Source organism: Chrysemys picta, chromosome 5, assembly GCF_011386835.1.
Source record: "Chrysemys picta bellii isolate R12L10 chromosome 5, ASM1138683v2, whole genome shotgun sequence".
NCBI classification, from domain to species: Eukaryota; Metazoa; Chordata; order Testudines; family Emydidae; genus Chrysemys; species Chrysemys picta.
Genome location: NC_088795.1, coordinates 13,297,571 through 13,315,972, shown reverse-complemented (window position 1 = coordinate 13,315,972; position 18,402 = coordinate 13,297,571). Strand labels below are relative to the sequence as shown.

General features: G+C 42.7%; 1 protein-coding gene and 1 long non-coding RNA gene across 3 annotated transcripts in view; one reads left to right on the top strand and one right to left on the bottom strand.

The window, feature by feature from the left end:
- Nucleotides 1–18,402, bottom strand: part of ADAMTS3 (ADAM metallopeptidase with thrombospondin type 1 motif 3) — a 187,404-nt gene that overhangs the window by 53,567 nt on the left and 115,435 nt on the right.
- The window catches only part of LOC101951448 (uncharacterized), a 62,069-nt gene continuing 56,249 nt past the window's right edge, over nt 12,583–18,402 (top strand). For both annotated transcript variants that reach the window (XR_006175907.2, XR_006175906.2), the window contains exons 1-2: nt 12,583–12,994; nt 13,132–13,324. This is a non-coding gene — a long non-coding RNA (uncharacterized LOC101951448). The remainder of the gene's footprint in view (nt 12,995–13,131; nt 13,325–18,402) is intronic.

Here is an 18,402-nt window from a genome sequence, read left to right as displayed (position 1 = left end):
CTGTACAGTGGATATACAGTATGTGCCATTAGTCTCCTCATGGAGAATTTTCTTAGTTATGCAACCTCCTACAAAGCAAGAACAGACATCTCCCAGTCTAGAGAGACATCATCTTTGACAAAAATTGCAAAAGTGACCAGTGCTTTTGGGTTCCCAACTGGAGACACTTAAAGGGCCGGATTCTCACAAAATGCTGAGCCCCCCACCCTTTGAAACAAAACAGTGCACGGTGTCTGTCTATATGTTTCTCTGTGCTTATTTGGTTCTGTCTTGTGAATATCTTTTTTCCTGTCTCAGCGGGAGTCAGTATTTCTCACAGATCCTAGTTACTGCACGACTGCTCAACACAGGAAAACACCAGAAGGGAAAATAGTAGTCAATATGAAGGCTGAATTTGGCCATTCATCAGACAATAATGATGTAATGAGCATTGTGCTCTCTACTACACCCTCACCCTCCATCTCTATGAAGCTTAAGACATGCATCCCCAGCGATGTCCTTAAATGCAGGCTCTGTAATTTGCTATATATTCTTTAAGAACCGCTGATGAAACATAAATGGTTTATACATTTTTCTCATTTGTTTCCCATGACACCGCATTTAATAACTCAGCAGACAAGAAATGAAAGCAAACTCAGAGCTCCATGTATTAAGGAAAACCCTGCCTTTACTACCTTTGCGCACTACACTCATTGTCAATCTTACAAAAGACTGTTACGGCAAGTGTCACAGGAGCGTGATGTGTGAGCAGGGTGTCAGAGAGAGGGAGTATGTGACTGGGTATTCCATTCAGTAATTCTGTTTCTTCATGTCACAGGCCTTGATTCAGCAAAGCACTTAGTCGCGTGCTTAACCGTAGGCATGTTTGGAGAACCACTGAAGTCAATGCTTCAAGCTACTCATATGGTTAAAGTTAGACATATGCTTATATACTTTGCGGAGCTGGAGCCATATTTACTATCATTCACTTCTGCCCCGTTTGTTCAAGGCAATGAGTTCCTTCCAGGTCCACTGACTACAACAGGACTTGAGAGCACTCTGCACCTTGAAGGCCTGGGCCCTCTGTGGTCAGTACAGGAGTGTAACTGATGGCATTCCATTCAGTAGATCACAATGACATTTTCACTACAATAAGTAGGAAATATCCAGGCTGCATTCTGAGCATTCTACACAGAAAGACACAGACAAGGGTTTGTATCCTGACTATTCCACTGAAAAAAAATGGCCAAGTCGCTTACATTTTGGACTATACATCATATTGGAAATAATGACAGCGCTTTGTGAGAGCTATGCTTATTTTGAAGCTAAAATGAAAAATATCTTCCACTTCACTTCTGTTTTGCTGCCTTCTCCCTTTATAAAGTTGGGATTTCCAAAAGACCACAGCATGTTGGGTTCCAAGCACTTTGGAAAATCTGGCCATAAACTGTCACAATGAGAGCCTGCTGGGTGCTGAGCACATGGGAAACCTGGCCCAGGATACTCCCTGCAAGACTTGAATCGGTACAACCAATAGAGTATGTAAACAGAATGAATTTTAATTCATGCAGATGTGGACATTTTTCACTTTTACAGATTACTGGTATTATTGACTATGTGTCCATTGTCAATAGCACTACTGGTATTCACACAATGAAAAGGGGCAAATTCAGTTTAGTATTTACTGCTCACAAACATTATTAATACGAGTTAAGGTTGACAAACAGTGCCTCCCCAGAAGCTAGAAGGCAGCAGAAAATGGCAGCTATTAGCATGCTCCTCTCTTCTATGGGCTGAGGTCCAAGAGGAAATGCACAATGAGAACATAAGAACGGCCGTACCGGGTCAGACCAAAGGTCCATCTAGCCCAGTATCCTGTCTACCGACAGTGGCCAATGCCAGGTGCCCCAGAGGGAGTGAACCTAACAGGCAATGATCAAGTGATCTCTCTCCTGCCATCCATCTCCACCCTCTGACAGACAGAGGCTAGGGACACCATTCCTTACTCGTCCTGGCTAATAGCCATTAATGGACTTAACCACCATGAATTTATCCAGTTCTTTTTTAAACTCTGTTATAGTCCTAGCATTCACAACCTCCTTACAGAGCTGTGGCAGAGCTAAGGAGCCTTAAAATGAGCATAAATGCCAAAGCAGCATAAAGGGACGGGGTAAATGGCTGTGAAGGAGAACCAGGCACAGATTTTTTTTAAAGTATCCTACTACCTCAAAACAGGAGTTGTTTTACACCAGCTGTAAAGTAACCCTGAACTTTACTATCAAACCTGTTAGACATTCCCCCACCAACTTTTTAATGCATCCTTTTAAACAGTGCAGGCAGATGGCACCAACCACCATAATAAAGTACAGATGAGGCACACGAACGGGATAAAAGTTGGAGTTTCAGGTCACTGTATGATACAGACAGAAGAGAAAATGTCCTATAAGCAGCTTTCCCAGTCCTACTTCATTTTTATGTTAGACCAAATTCATGGTTATAAACTGAAAAAACGGAAACAATACATACATAATTTCCAAATTCTGTTCTCATTTGTACCTGCACAACCCCAGTAAAGGCATGGAGTCAAATTAGTACGTATTTGTTTCTCTGCCAAATAACTAGCTTAATCAATTGCTAGTGTCATAAAATGCACACCATAGAGCATCCAGGCTGTAGGATGCAGCCAAGCGAACGTTGCTGCTGGACCTGTAATGCTTGAGGAAAGGCAGACATTGTGACTTCAGCTGTGCACGAATGCCGGGTTTCACATTTAACAGACTTTAAAGAAAGCCATTGTCAAAGAGCAGAATGTCGCAGACAAGCCGGGCAGCCCCTGTAAGGGCTATGGAAAGCCCTAAATGCAATGGAACCAGTTACACTCCCCTGCGCAGACAGAGGGAAGGCTGCATGGAACATGCCTGTATCTGAACACAGAGGAGCTTTTGGTGGTGAGACAAGGGAGCTGGTTGTGCATCTGAGGCTATGCGGATTTACTGGTGAAGTCCTCCCACTGGAGTGTCCTACTGGCACCCAGAGGCTCTGGGAGTCTCTGTGGAACAGCCCAGCTATGGCTCTGCCACCGGGTAATGGTGGTGATGATCGGCAAATTCAGTTTCCCTCCAGAACTCCAGCTGACCTCTCCGGACACCGTCCACACGCTTCAGATTCAGGCTGGAGGAAGGACTTGCCCCTTTTAGTACAAGAGTCACAGCAACTTACTCTAGGTGAACCATTCTAAATCAATCATCTCGAGGTGAAGGGTCCAAGTGGAGAAAACAAGGGAGTCCACAGAGCAGCTGAATGAATATTAAGTGCCTTTCTAAGGTAATGAAGTGAATTGGTTGCTGCCAGAGGGTATTTTTTATCACTTACCTGTAGAGAAGACTATTCTGTTGGTAGGCGGGTTTGCGGTAGACAGAGTAATCCCATATAACCTCATTCTGGAATTAGCTAGTTGATTATCTCTTGTTTTTTTGGATTTATCTGTCAATCAGGTGTAGCTGGGCTTTGTGTTTATGGACTGTTATCCATAAACAAACCAGGCAGACTCAAAGGACCAGCTTTAAAAATTCCAGTTCCCAGCCTCATTTACATAAAGATTGCCCCTATCGGGGCAAGCTAGTCCCTGCTCTTTCATCTCTTTCCACCCTATGAAAGGGTTATACAAGCATTTTGATAAGGAGCTAATATACATCGCAATGTGTGCATACAAATCCATCTATCAATAGCACAGGGTAAAGTAAATGAGATTCGGTCTCCTCTGCACTGTGCAACAATTTGGTGGTGGTGGGGAATAGGAGGAGAACTGTCAGAAGCAATAGAGCCAGAAATCCCATCCCCCTCCAATTCAGTTGAGGTTTCTATGCTGGAAAAAGGCAGGCGGGACTCTGCGGGTTTAGGAAGTGAGGGCTGGAGGACAACCATTCTGCCATACAGAACATCATCCCCTGTCAAACCTGTGGTTGTTGACAGCATTCTGAACCACACCTAGGAACTTGGAAACTTGCTGCTGCAAAGTGGAGGGCAGGCAGCTTTCCCTTGGATGTCCAGACATCCACAGCATTTCTCTGTGTGTGTGTTTAGAGAGCCATGACACCAGTCTCTCCTTCGCAAACCAATAAACTCTGCCTCCTCTTCACATGATTTGTTGGAAACGCTGCCAGTTCCAACCCACCACCCATCAAGATTTGCAGCATAAATTCATCCTTCCTGTGGATTTTCTGCAGGAAGGCATGTTTGCCACTAAGAATGTATCTGTTCTATTTCCTCTAGAACGTGAATTAAAAATTTGAGAAATTCAACCTCCCTGTCTATGATTATAGAAAAAACACGGATCTGATCGACCGTGATCGAGACATCACTGTAACTCCATTGACACGGTGATCAGTCGAGTTCTATGTGCTTAAAAAAACCCAAACCTTTCTTGTGTCGTTAATCTCAGATTCGCAAAAATGGAAAATTTTAAAAATCTAAATTTACGTTTTACAATGTATGGGCCCAAATCTGCAACTCTTCCACCAATAGCATCATTGATTTCATTGGCATTACTTACATGAGTATGGAATACTTAAAGGGTTGTAAAATATAGATTTATGTTGTTTCTTTGCTGTGTACATTTAACTCAGTAAAATTAAACTGATCAGTGTTGCTTTCTTTTTTGCAGCCAGTTTCAGTTATTGCCATATTGCTATACATTTACATCATACTTTATATACGCATAAAGACATGCTCCTTGTCCAAAGACATTACAGTTGCCACAGTTCCTATCGCGCCTGCTTCTTAACCTGCAATAAGAGCTCTGTCTCTTTGCTCCACTCGGTTGTATATTTTGAGCTGATTCTCTCCTCCACAACTTTGGGCAGCTCAGAGGGTGCAAAGTGGTGGAATTCGGCCTTTAACTAGCCAGCTACGAATTTATCTGCCATTGAGGCGCTCTCAGATAGGGTAAAACAGCATAACCAACTGCAGTGCCAACTATCCTCCACTCTTATCCTGGCATAAGGGCATCTGGAGGCAGGAGCATGTGTGTCAGGATGGGGCAGAGCATACCCGAGCTTCATCTATTTTGAACTGACATACGGTCTCTTGGATTTCATAGCTATCTGGCATAGGTTAGAGCAGCCCCATGGATGTTCCAACCTAGCAGGGATTGGGGCAACTTCAGAGTCAGCCGTAGTAGGCTCCCCTGACTCTCCCCCCCTCCCCCACTTCCTCTGTGACAACTGGATGTTGGCACAGAAGAGAATCTTCTGTATAGGTTCTGATTTGTAGTTCAAAAATGTAAGCAATAGGCTAGCAAACTATGTGGTTTAATTGCAGAAATACTAAGTATTAATTTACTCATTCATATGCGTTTGCACAGGACCTTGCAGATGTAAGAGCCCACGTACTGAGTGCATTGCAGGAGCGCTATATCAGCACTAAGAATGCTTAAGTTCAATACAACAGTTACTAGGAAATGTGTCCCCCAGTGATTTCTATGCACCCCATATTTTTTGGCAGTTTCCTCTGCAGTTACTTCTCTGATCCTAGCTTCTGACAGAGGTGGAGGTTCAGTGGTGCAAAGTGATTAGAGGATGACAGGCGAAAATGGTCCAAAAGGAATTAACCTGCTATGGCAGAGAAAGGCCAGAATGTTAGTTTGCTTAAGGCTCAATTCCCAAGAGCTGATCACCTGAAGTACAGAAACCTGTCCCCCACTTCTTCCTACTCACCCGCCTGCACTTGCAGATTTAGAGTCTAACAACAGTTTTAGCAGCATCTAATGCTGGAAATTCTACTAGTAGTAGAAGTCACTTAGACCCAAGTAGTACATCTAGTGCCTAATATGAACCGCAGTTCCCTGCTGGGGCAGCACATCATGCTCTTCCCCTTAAGAACTAGTGGAGAAGTTGCCAAGATTCTGGGCTTTTGTGGAAAACACAAAAATCTTTAATTTCTGCAAAATTCCCTCAAATTGCATTTTAAGAAAAGGCCCCAAGTACGAAGGGAGGAAGGTGAGGTCAGTTTTCTGGTCGCAGAAGAGAGGGAGGCTGGAGTTCTGCTATATGGAAAGTCAGATTACTATATGCCTGCGTGAAGGAAGATATGGTTGGAGTGTGACTGGGTGCAGACAGGTATATGATGGAATCTATCCTGATCAGGGAATGTGATGATGGCTGAGCTGAATGCTGGCCTGGATTCCAGCACTGAACAGCAATTATGAAAACACCTCGTGTGTTACATATTTGGCATCTTTCCTGCCCAAAGCTGATTTCGGAACAGTAGGCAGCCACACATTTCAGACTTTCCAGTAGTGGGCTGAACTCGTAGGTCAGTTGTAAACCCAGGGGTTTGTGAATGGATTATAAAGTATTCATCTGTAACATTAAAAAACCTGATTAATCCTCTCTCTGAAAACACAACTATCTTTTTTGTCATCAGAATTTAAGGATACTCTTATGAAATAATGGATGTGGAGTAAGGATAATGGGAATCTCCGTTTGGAACAGAGGTAAATCATTTTTTAACCAGCGTTTTAATATATAAAATGTTACAGTGGATGGCATTATTCTGTACAAACTGAGAAATTCCATAACAACAGTTCAAAGAAAAGATCCAGGCCAATTCATGATGTCACTTCTAAAGTTGCACTAAGTAACTGTTGTATTTTTCTACTTGTTACCATTACACGATTCTGAGTTTCCATGATTGCTTTCTGCCCATTCTGGTTCTGTGATACTTCAGATTTTCTCAATTTTCAATAACTATGTGGGGGGGGGGGGGGGGGAGAGGCGGGGGATGCATGGGATTTCCATTAACGTTACCCTCTGCTTTCTTTGCAGTCTTAATGTTAGAAAGTTTAATGCTGGCTTAGGACCTATCCAAGGACATTCTTTTTTTGTCAGCAGTCAGAGTGTCTGAGTCTATTCTTTGGGAAAGGCGAAAAAGAGAACTTACTGAAGGCAGAAAATTAAGTTGCAAGCTGGTCCTGCAATCAAACGCTAGGAGGAAGGTTGGGGGGGGGGGATGACTCACTTAGGAAAGGTAGATGTCAGTGCCAGTGGTTATGATATTACATACTGTAGATAATATGTTAACAAGTCGTGCAGACACCAGAATGCCTTGGGCATTCGGCAAGGTACAAGGTCAATGGCCAAGTGCATTCATCAAGTTGAACAGTGAAGGTACCTAGAGTAACGGCACATTATTTTTATAAAATATTTTTCTGTGGCACACACTAGATACCTACACAATGGGAGCTATCATGGAAAAAGAACATTTAAAATATACCGTACAGAACAATTCTGCAAGGCAAGACATTGGACTAGAGTACCTAAAAGAGTCTTTTAATCTCCGATTTCTATGATCATCAATAAATTGGGTTCCTTCTTTTATATAATATCCGTTTTCAAATGAGACCTGATTTTCAAAGGTGCTCGGCACCCACTGTTTCCTGCTAACGCCAATGGAAGCTGCAGCATTGGGAGATGCTCATAACCTTTGAGTATAAGTTCAAAATGGATATGACAAAAGGCAGGAATATGATTTACTGATGATTATAGAAATCAGATGGAAAAGTTCCTCTAGCTCAGCTAGTCTCTGGAGTCAGATCAGTTAGCTACAGGCCTCATATCAGTTATCAACCACACACATTCTATCTACCCCACATGGCAACTATTCCTAGCACTTACCACCACAGAATCTCTGCACTGACTAGAGAAAAAACAGAAACATAAGCAAATGAGGTGATTTTAATAATTAAAAAAAAAAAAAGACCCAGGAAAAAGCAAGATACCTAACTACTCCACATTTTATCTAGGCTACACAGAGAGTCAGCTTTCCAAAAGTGCTCAGCACCCACACTTTAACCCAGATTCTCACATTTAGGTGCCACAACACAGTCTGGCAAGATTTTAGAAGAGCAGAGAGAACAATGGGAGCTGTTGGGTGCTGTGCACCTTTGAAAATGTGGTCCATGACAAATGTAAGGATTGTAGTGGGTTGCGTCGATATAACAAAGGTCAACATATTCACTGAAATAAATCTGTGAAAATGCTGAGGTTTTTTTCTTATGAGGCTTATGTGGACCCTTGAGTCTTAAAATCATTTGGGCCTTATCCTGATCCCACGGAAGTTAACACTCCCTTTTAATAAACTTCCTATTGACTTCAGTGAGAGCAAAATTTTGATGTTGGTGTCCAACTAGCAGCAATCAAAATTTGCAAAATAATAATAATGATAATAAAAAAACCACCCCCAGTTGGCTATATGGAAGGTGTTACTAGAGGTATGTTCTGTTTTCTTATTAGTGAACTGCAGTGGAACCTGTGCTCCTAAATCTCTTAGGTGCTTTCCACAATCTTCTCTAGGAGTTAAGCTTTCTCTTGTTGTGCCTCCCTGGAGATTTGCAGGACACTGCGCATTACTGGAGAAATACCATAATGAATTTCTAAAAGCATCTCCACTGTTTCGCTGCTTAGTCAGAATGTGTTACTTTACTGATAACTTGTAAAGTTTTGATAATGCCATGGTATCTCTCATAGTTCTTAAATTGCTTTCCTCATCCCACTGTTGTTTCCTCTTGGAAACTGAAAGCCAATTCCTTGCTGAATTTTTATTTTCCTTAATGGCATGTGATTACATGTTTGTTGCTGTTCTTCATTACTCAGCTCCTGCCAACAGGAGGTTGGGTTTAGCGGTTTGTTTTATAAACAAAGAAAAAGCTCTTGTTTTGAAGCTCCAATCACCAAAGGAAGGGATATCAAAAAAATGAGGTGTGAACACATCGTGAAATCTTACTACACCCCTCAAAGGCATGAAGGTGCAGGTCCAGAACCAAAGGGGCACCTAAGGGGGCCCCCACATGATACGTCACCATACACAAATCCTAACTATAAAACAGAGATTGCTTAATACTTAAACAATACGGAGATTTTTTCAATTCATAGAAATATATTGCTATTATCAGGGCCGGCTCAGGCTTTTTTGCTGCCCCAGGCAAAAAAGCCTCCCGCCGCTCCCCGCCCCCTGGCGGGGAGCGCAGCACGGGAGGGCGCCAAGCCCGGCCGCGGCCCCGCTCTCCCCGACCGGACGGAGCGCTGCGGGGAGGGCGGCGAGCCCGGCCACAGGCCCGCTCTCCCCGGCCGGCCGAAGCGCCGGGAAGAGGGTGGTGAGCCCGGCCGGGGCCCCGCTCTCGCCGACCGGCCGGCGCGCCGGGGGAGGGCGGCGAGCCCAGTCGCAGCCCCGCTCTCAGCCGGAGCGCCGCCGGGCACCCCAACAGCCCCAGTATATTAAAAAAACAACCAACCCTGTGTGCCGCCCTCCTCCAGGTGCCACCCCAAGCACATGCTTGGTAGGCTGGTGTCTGGAGCCGGCCCTGGCTATTACGTAAAGGGTGGCTGATAGAGAGGAAGCTGCACACTCTCTCCTCCCCAAATAGTGCCACAGACAGGCTCCAGGAGGACCACTGTAGGCCTGGGAAAAAACCAAGCTGTCACGACGGTGCAGGGCACGACTGCACTGACTGTGCTTTTTATAAAGCCTGGTCCAAAGCTTATAAGATCTGGGACAACACAAAAGGTAAGAAGACAGTGGGGAAAACGTGTTGGGTGAATTCTAGAATAAAGAAGGAACCGAACAGCGGAAGTGAGCCAGCCCCTCCCAATATACAGCAGGAGTACCTGAGTTTGCTAGGTAAGTCTGACTGCACCTGGTCTGAGAAATAAAAATGATGTCTGACAGGCCTGGACACACAACTCCACTTTGGCAGTATAATAAGCATGGATTGGGAATTCAGAGGAAAGAGGAATTTTCTTGAGGATAACTCCAGATAAATTTAGGCTCATACTATGTATCTAGGGTTGCCAACTTTCTAATTGCACAAAACCAAACACCCTTGCCCCGCCCCTTCCCCATCCTCTCTCTTAGGCTCCTCCACTCACTCCAGCCCCCCTCACTCTGTCACTCGCTCTCCCCCACCCTCACTTTCACTGCGTTGGGGCAGGGATATGGGTGGGGGTGATGGCTCCAGCTGGGGGTGCAGGCTGGGGCTCCGGGCTGGGACAGGGGGTTGGAGTTCAGGCTCCGGCTGGGGTGTGGGCTCTGGGAGGGGGCTCAGGCCTGGGGTAGGGAGTTGGGTCGGGGGGGGGGGGGGGGTTCCGACCTGGGGCAGGGGGCTCGGGGTATGGGCTTACCTCAGGTGGCTCCCGGTCGGTGGCGCAGCGGAGCTAAGGCAAGCTCCCTGTCTGCCCTGGCTCCACACTGCTCCCAGAAATGGCTGCCGTGTCCAGCCCCTAGACGGAGATGAGGCCAGGCGGCTCTGTACTGTGCGTGATACCGGAGCCACCACGGCTGTGGGTGGGGGCAGCACGCCACCGCGCCTAGGGGCCAGACATGCTGGCTGCTTCCAGGGAGCTGCACAGATCCAGGGCAGGCAGGGAGCCTGCTTTAGGCTCAGCTGCACCGCTGACTGGACTTTTAATGGCCTGGTCAGCGGTGCTGACTGGAACCACCAGAGTCCCTTTTCCACCTGGCGTTCTGGTCGAAAACCAGATGCCTGGGAACCCTCTGTGTATCTTTCATCTTATCTGGAGGATTAGTTAGTTAATTACTGCTTAGAACCTTATCTCTGTTGTTAGCCCTGCTCCTGTAGACCTGCTGCAATTGTCAGAGTTCAGAATACACTTCTACATGTGATTAAAAGAGGGTTTGAAGTGCTGTTTGTAGAAATAAAAGGCCAGTTTGCTAATCCAATGGGCCATCTAAACACAAATATTATGTTACTTTACAACAGTGAGGGTTTACTCTGAAACGTGACTACAGCATGTGAAAATGGACCCTTCTTCCCTAGGAGATTTGCTCCCTGTGTAGTAAGAGTTTACTATCTTATACTCCCAAACAGCTCTGGAGAGCCAATACAGCTCAGAAAAAACAAGGATACTATTTTTCTGTACCATCAGCAGAATTGTTTGCTCAATTTCATTATACAGCCAGTTAGTTACACCTGTTCAAACCCAATGAATACAATATTGCTCCAGGTATAACTGAAGGCATAATTTGGCATACAGAACCTTTATTCTCAGTGATGATGGGTGAAAAGGAAAGACCACAGCTTGATTTTCAGGTCTCATGTTGCAGGCCTGGTAGTTAGAAAAAAAATTAACTTGTGAACTTAATATATTTTATAATGAAATCAATGAGAAACAACTAACATAGAACCCCTCGAAGCCACTTTCACAGAGCAGCTTTTCAGAACAGAATTACACTTGCAATTCATCAGAAGCAATTTTGGTCATTCAGGATGGATCTCTTTGGAATCAAGTCTAATTTTTATCAAAAAAATGTCAGGAATTATTCAAGAAACTAATGTGCTTAAGTTCGCAAATGTATTGAGACCCGTTCTAGGGCCACGTACCCAATTGAGTCAAATTATCCAAAGCGGACGGCTAAAGTTATGCCCCATAATCTATATTTATGCACCCAAACAGCTGATATGTTTTTTCCCACACCGCTCCCACTGGTGAGTTCAGCACCTCTGAAAAATCAACGCAGTCATTATGGTGCTTAAATATAGACTTAGGGGCTTAACTTTAACCAGCCATGATTGATCAGTTCAGCCTTGGTGTTTGTGGTTAAATTTTGAATGTTCCTTTTCCTTCCAATATGCAGACTGGCAATACAAAAAGCCAAAGAAAAACTTCACCCACACCCAGAAGTCTGACTATTACAGATAGGTCATGTGTGAGCACTTGTCCTTTATGTGCAAAGATGCTTGTTAGTTTCTCCTATGGTACTGCTACAGTCAGACAATTCATAATAAAAGCAATTTTAGATTTATCTATAACGTAGCAATGTCCATGTCCTATAGTGATTCCCTAGATAGCACGTGAAAGATTGTTGGAAGTGTGAATGCCATAGGGAACAGCAGTAGATGAATCAATGCTAAAATTGGAAGCTTCATAGAAGATTTGTGGGTGGGGAGTATTAAGAGGCACAATACCACTGTAAATAAGTGGATATAAAAGTCACTAAATAAATCTGCAGCCGTTACCTTCCAAACGCAGTGTAGGTCTGGTTAATGTAGACCTAGCAGGAGGAGTATGTGTGGGACATGCCAGTGTTAAAGACGGGAGTTGTTTTTAGAAAAGAATGAAGCACAGAGTATGTGCCAGATCTACGACAAAGAATGCCTATGAGATCATTTCTCAAAGGCCTGCTTCCATACCCCTGACATGATATAAACGGGTTTGTTATTTATGCCTGTTGGAAACTCCTTTGGTACATTTTATAGCACCACTGCCAACCTGCAATCCGAAATACAACAAAAGATTCGTATAAGGCGCTTTTCAGGTTCTCTTTCTCTCTTACACACACACACACACACACACACACACACACACCTACCTCCAGGCGCATTCTGAATTAAAATACCAGTAGTCTCAGATACTGGAGGTTTAGTTAATGGCAGTCAGAAGCATGACAAATGAGCAGAGGGGTTTAACAATCTTGTTTGCTAGTATGTCATCATCCTTTATTCAAAGGGTACAGACCCCTCCTCTGACAGCCAGGTGGAGACTCCAAAATCACAAGAGAACAGGAAGCAAACTCTTCTGAGCTCAGAGTGCAGAAAAAAGGGGAGATAGCAAAAGTGAAACCATCCATTTCCTGACTGATAGAAATGGGTGTATGATACACATGAAGTGTCTGTGCACCCAAGTTCAAAGCTCCTACTTCAGAGATCGTGTCTGCTGATAATGAATGAATCTCTCTGTCCACAGCAAGATCCTTGCTGCCCCCCGTAAAAAAGCAGCTCTCTAAATCAGACGCATGCAGGAATCGTTCCACAAAGAACAGCTCTCTTCTTGCTTTCAGACACCAAGCTCCCCTACCAAAAGGCAGCTTTGCGCACAGAGACATCCATCACAACTGTGCTCTTTGGCTTATTGGCAAGCTCCTCTTGGTCTCATCCACTGGAAGAGAGACCTTCCCCCAAGTCAGGCGGTTGAGCCTCCTTTTGAACTGCAGGAATTAAGATGTAAGTGAAAGATGTATTCCTTGCAAAGATAAACATCATTTGTTATTGTTTCCTATTTACAATATAGAAACCATAAATAAGATAAGGAATACAGTTGCTTTTCATTTATTTTACAAGACAACTCTTTTCTAGAATAGGTAAAAGGACACCAGGAGAGAAACCAGCACACAGCACCACATTGTGACTAACAATAGCATTGACTTTGCTGTGACAGAACAGAGCCCACAAGAACCAGACTATTTCACTTGGGTAACTAGATATTACTTAGAAGCAGCTTGGAGATGACATGTTCCACTTGCAGCGGTGACATTAACACAGTAGATGCAGAAGGTAAGTAAGAGGGGACTGAATACAAGATCCTGTCTTTGATCAGTGCCATCAATTCCTGTGCTAAGCTTTGTATAGTAAATTGGGATAATTGTTAATCCGTTGATTAGATTTTTTTTAATGACCTCGAACAATAAATGTAATGGCTTTATCAGCTTAATGCAATGAACTGGATTTATTGCCTGTAGTAACTAGTAAATTGGAGCACTCATAATTTATGCAGCAGAGGACCACGTTAACAGCTGGCCAGGTCCAGACTGCTACACTTCATGTGCACAAAGTGAAAGAGATTACTTACATTTTCTTTGTAGTTTTTCAAGTGATGGAACTATACAATATTCATCACATTGTGTTGTGGAATCTCAGAGGAATTCACACAAATCCGAGCATTGTGTTTGTTACTCGCAGACATCAAGCGCAGAATTTTCCAAGGTATTGTCTGCAAATCTATACAGTATTGTATTTAGAAGGTATTGTTCTAGAAATCTATACAGTGTTCTACATGTCCTACTATTCTCTCTGCAGGTTACACACTAATACAGTAAAGGTCAGAGTGGCAGTTAGGAACATTGACTGTAGAGGCTTGCAGGCTGTGCATTAGATATACATAAAGATTTTTTTTTTTTACTTTATGCAACATTATAACTTTATCATTTAGAAATTAATGAATTACAGTGATGTTACACGTTAGCTTATTACTGGAAGTGGAGCTAAGTAGTTGCACACAACCACTGCACACGCAAAACAAGCTGCTGATGGCACAGTCCATCTCTGTGTTTGCAGAGCACCTAGCCTTAGCTTGGTTGGTAACCCCAGGTGGAACTATAATCCAAGTTGAAAAATAATAAAACCCCACGTGATGCACACAAATCAGGTGAGTGCATAGCTAAAAGTACATCTACATGCACAATTATCTGATGCGTACAAATATGCACAAAAGCACAAGTCAGTGACTTTTTGTGGGCCTTGATCTGTGTCGTAACGTGTAACAAACTGTGTTGGAATGTGTGTGGGATGCACTAATAAGTTTTCTCAGTACAAAGTGGTGAACTCCTAATGCAAAAGGGTTGGACTATTCAAAGCATAGTGTAGAGTGCATGACTTTAGAAGTGAGACACTCTCGTTAACGATGACGGCAGTACTCATGGCTTCACGCATCAGTGAAGCCATTTAAACATCTCATTTTTTGTTTTAAAAGATCATATTTGAACAAAGACATAAGAGTACTTGGATTTCCATATTTTAATAATACAGGAGGCTTCAAAAAAGGACAGTGCCTCTCATAATGTGGACTCCCTTTAAGACTGCTACACTTAAGGTGTAGGTGCTCTACATATATAATTCACTAAATCAAAAATATTCAGAAGCGCTCACGATTTTGGGTGCTCTCCATTTTTGCACTCTTATCTTGAGATACCCACGGTCAGGGACTCTGGGTTCTCAAGTTGGTCACTCAAAATCTCAGTCACAGAACAGCAGTCTCTACTTCTGAAAGTTTGGCTGCATGACAATAATTTGTGTCTTCAACAACGTGCAAATAGTATCACAGCCAGTACAAATCATTGTGCCTTATATTTAGAGTTACTCTGAAAAGTAACTCTGTAAAAAGAGCATTAAGGGGTTCCATGTTTATTGTGTCTCAGTGATTCCGGATTAAAAAAAAAAAAAAAGTAGGTTATGTTTGTTTTTTTCTTACTGTCAGCCTTCCAACCTCAGCCAGGGTTCTGAGAGTTAAGCTGGGTTCTCTTCTTCTCCTCATACACTTCCCTATTAAATGAAAGATTTTGTGGGCCAAATTATGACCTCAGTTACCGCTTCATTGGAATTGCACAGCAAACTGATTTGGCAATGGGGAACAAGTCTGTTGGGGCAGATAAGAATAGATTAAATCCCTTTGTTGTGAGTAAGGTCAGAGTACAGTGGAGATGCTGACAGACTACTATTACTACTGAGTGCTGAAGTGCTGCTATCATAGGAGCGACCAAGACAAAGCAGAGTGGAGTTAGATTCATTCTGTAACATTTTAAAATGGCTTTCAATCACTGTTTGGAGGAGCTACTCTTGCGTACCCTATACAATTTCTGCTAGCTGTTAAAAAAATGCAGATAAACATGACCTCAAACATCTTAAAAGAAAAATTTGTACAACCAATTTGCTATTTACCTTAAATTGGTTGGAAAACCTGCTATTCCTTTCTTGCACTGATCTCGAGCACAAAGACCCCAACTTATGTAAAGTTTTATAACAAATGAATGCCTCCCGCTATTATCTGGCTCACCATCCTGATATCAGAGTTTCTTTCACGGTCACTAAAGCACATTTGTTTGTTTTTAAGCACCTGTTTCCTGACAGATGATGGATTTCTCAGCTCAGTCCAAGTCAGTCTTTCAGTCAGTATTTTTCATGTATTAAAATTCTGTTTGCTAGCTGGTTTGTATTAAGGAAAGCATTGGCAAGGGTCCCTACAATATACAAGTTGTTTCCATTTCCTCAAAAAGGACACCTCTTTCATTAGCTGTGGGCCACAGAGAATTCTCCAAGCAAATTAAGTGTAGCATCTCTGAAGCAGTGACAGTTGGCTGTTTTCCATTCTATTGTTTAAAACTATCTCCAACAAGTCAAAATGTCCTTTTAGTATGATGTTATGAGATCTAAACTTCGCTGCCGCCACACCCTCCACTTAGATGGATATCCATAGCTGCACATTTTGTGCACCTGGAAAAGATGATGAACACACTCAGTTACCAGATATACCCAGAACAAGGTGGTGTGCAGCCATAATATTGGAAGGACACAATGAGTCCTCTTTTAGGCTCACTATTAGTCTTGAAGTTTGTGAGCTAGCTGAGTTTCTGGGCTTCAAATGGTTGTACTCTCAGATATGGCAGGAGTGGTGAAGCAATACAAGAAAATTCTCTACCAGACAATAATTGAAATTCTAAGCAGCACAGAGAAGTGGATAACTCTAGGTGGCAAGAGAAAGGGGAAAGCTAACGTTAGGAATATAAGACTTTGTTAATCTTAAACTATCAAAGTGTAAAAAAAAAAAAAAAATCTTGGCATGGATGTTCCTGATATTTTTTCCTTATGCATCATTTTCTCCCATTGGTGTGGTTCTTCCACCCTCTGTTTTGCTGCACTCTTCACACGTCTTCAGTTATTCTCTTTGCTCAAATGGGGTGACTGACGTGTTTACATACAGTTGCTTATCATGCTGTGAGAGGGGTTTGTTTCTGAACATGTGGAACCTGTTACTACAATATTAAATATATAACAGTGGTATGGAATGGAGGTACTGTCTTTATCTGTGCTACTAATCACAGTCATTATCTTTAAGGAGAGGCTCATTGTCTACCCTCAACAGCATTTTTTTCCTAATCATCTTTGTATCTGCCCTAAGCCTCTAAGACGCTGCAAAGCCAACCAAACTGTCCAGACATAACAGCAAGATAGAATGTAACTACACTGGACTTTTAAATGTTTAGAACAGGGAGATTTACTTGGCCAAAAGCAGAAGAATAGTAAATAAGACAAAAAGCCATTCAGGTCTTGTTCTGCAAGAACTTATGGTTTGATAAGCACCTTTCACCACTTTTGTATTCTATCATTTTGATATTTAGCTTTCCCTCTAGAAATAAACATCTTAAAAATCTCTACTTTGGGCTGAATCCACAAATGGTGTACATTTATTGCAAAGGGACTCCACAGATCTAAAGCACCTCTGGATCTGGCCTTTCATGGTCAAAATCTACCACCATCAGTTCAGGAAAGGTTGGGGACCTTTTACAGCACAGTTTGTATGACACCCTTCCACATTTGGAGAAACAGAATAAATGTACTTTTGTTGTGGCAGCCTCAGCCTATGCATTTCTGCCACAGACTGAGCCAAAATCCTGTACTTTGCTATCTAGTTGCAGAGAGGAGTTGTGAAAAGCTGAGATAGCATAACTAGGTTTTTCCATTAATGTAATTGTGAATAGCGAAAACACAAAAAAGAACCCCAAGAGAAAAAAAGAAGTCAAATTGTGAAGAAGTGAAGCAAGGTAACAGGAAAATCTACATTTCTAAGAATTCCAAAGCACAAGGACATTTAACTTGACAACATATTTGAAACCCAGAAAAGTACTTGTGTTGTGAGAGGAAGCAAATATACCTGAACATACACGGTAATTTATACTGTTTAAAGTCAACTGCAAATACAACCTACACCCAGATAACCTCGGAAAATACAATTAAAGCAATTCAGAAAATGCCAAGCTTTAAACATGCGCATAGTTAATGTTGGCCATTATATATTTCCACATATCTTACAAGGCTTCTTCTGATGACCGTTGTCAAGTATTGTGGTTGAACAAAGAAAGGGCCAGATCCTTCACCAGTGAAATCAATGGGAGCACTCCTATCGACTTCTCCAAGCACAGGTTCAGACCCAGATCCTCAAAGGTATTTTGGCTCCTAATTTCCATTGAAATCAGTGGAGCCTAAACACCTTTGAAGATCTGGGCCTTTCATCTTAATCATATCCTAAACAGGGATGTGTTTTAGAGCCAACCTCACAAGGAGTATAAGGATAAAAGAGGACATTCCATCCAGATCCCAGTTCACACATAACGGTGAGGCTCATGGCTCTAATTGCAGTGAAAAAACTCAGATGCCTCTTTTGCAAGAACAGTACAACACACAGGAAGAGTTCTGAGACCAATGACTGATACAGCTGCCCAGATGGACAGGCTATATGGAGGAATTAAAAACAAGGAACTTAAAGGACTTGAAAGAAACTTTGATGCTCACTGCTAGTGAAACGTAACTACTGCCATGCACTGAGAACAAGAAGAAATATTCTATAGCCCTAAATGTAACAGAAATTCGCTAGGGAACACGTCTTGCTGCATAGAGACGCTGTAGTTATCACATTTTCCCTTTACATGGACGGAAGCAGCAGAAAAATTATAGAGATTAAAAATGAAATAATGTAGCAAGTTATGGCACTCCATCTGCCTTAAATGTAGAAATAACATGCCCAAGACTCTAGTTACTGCTATCCATGATTTTGGCTGAAATGTTTCCTGTCATCCAGTCAG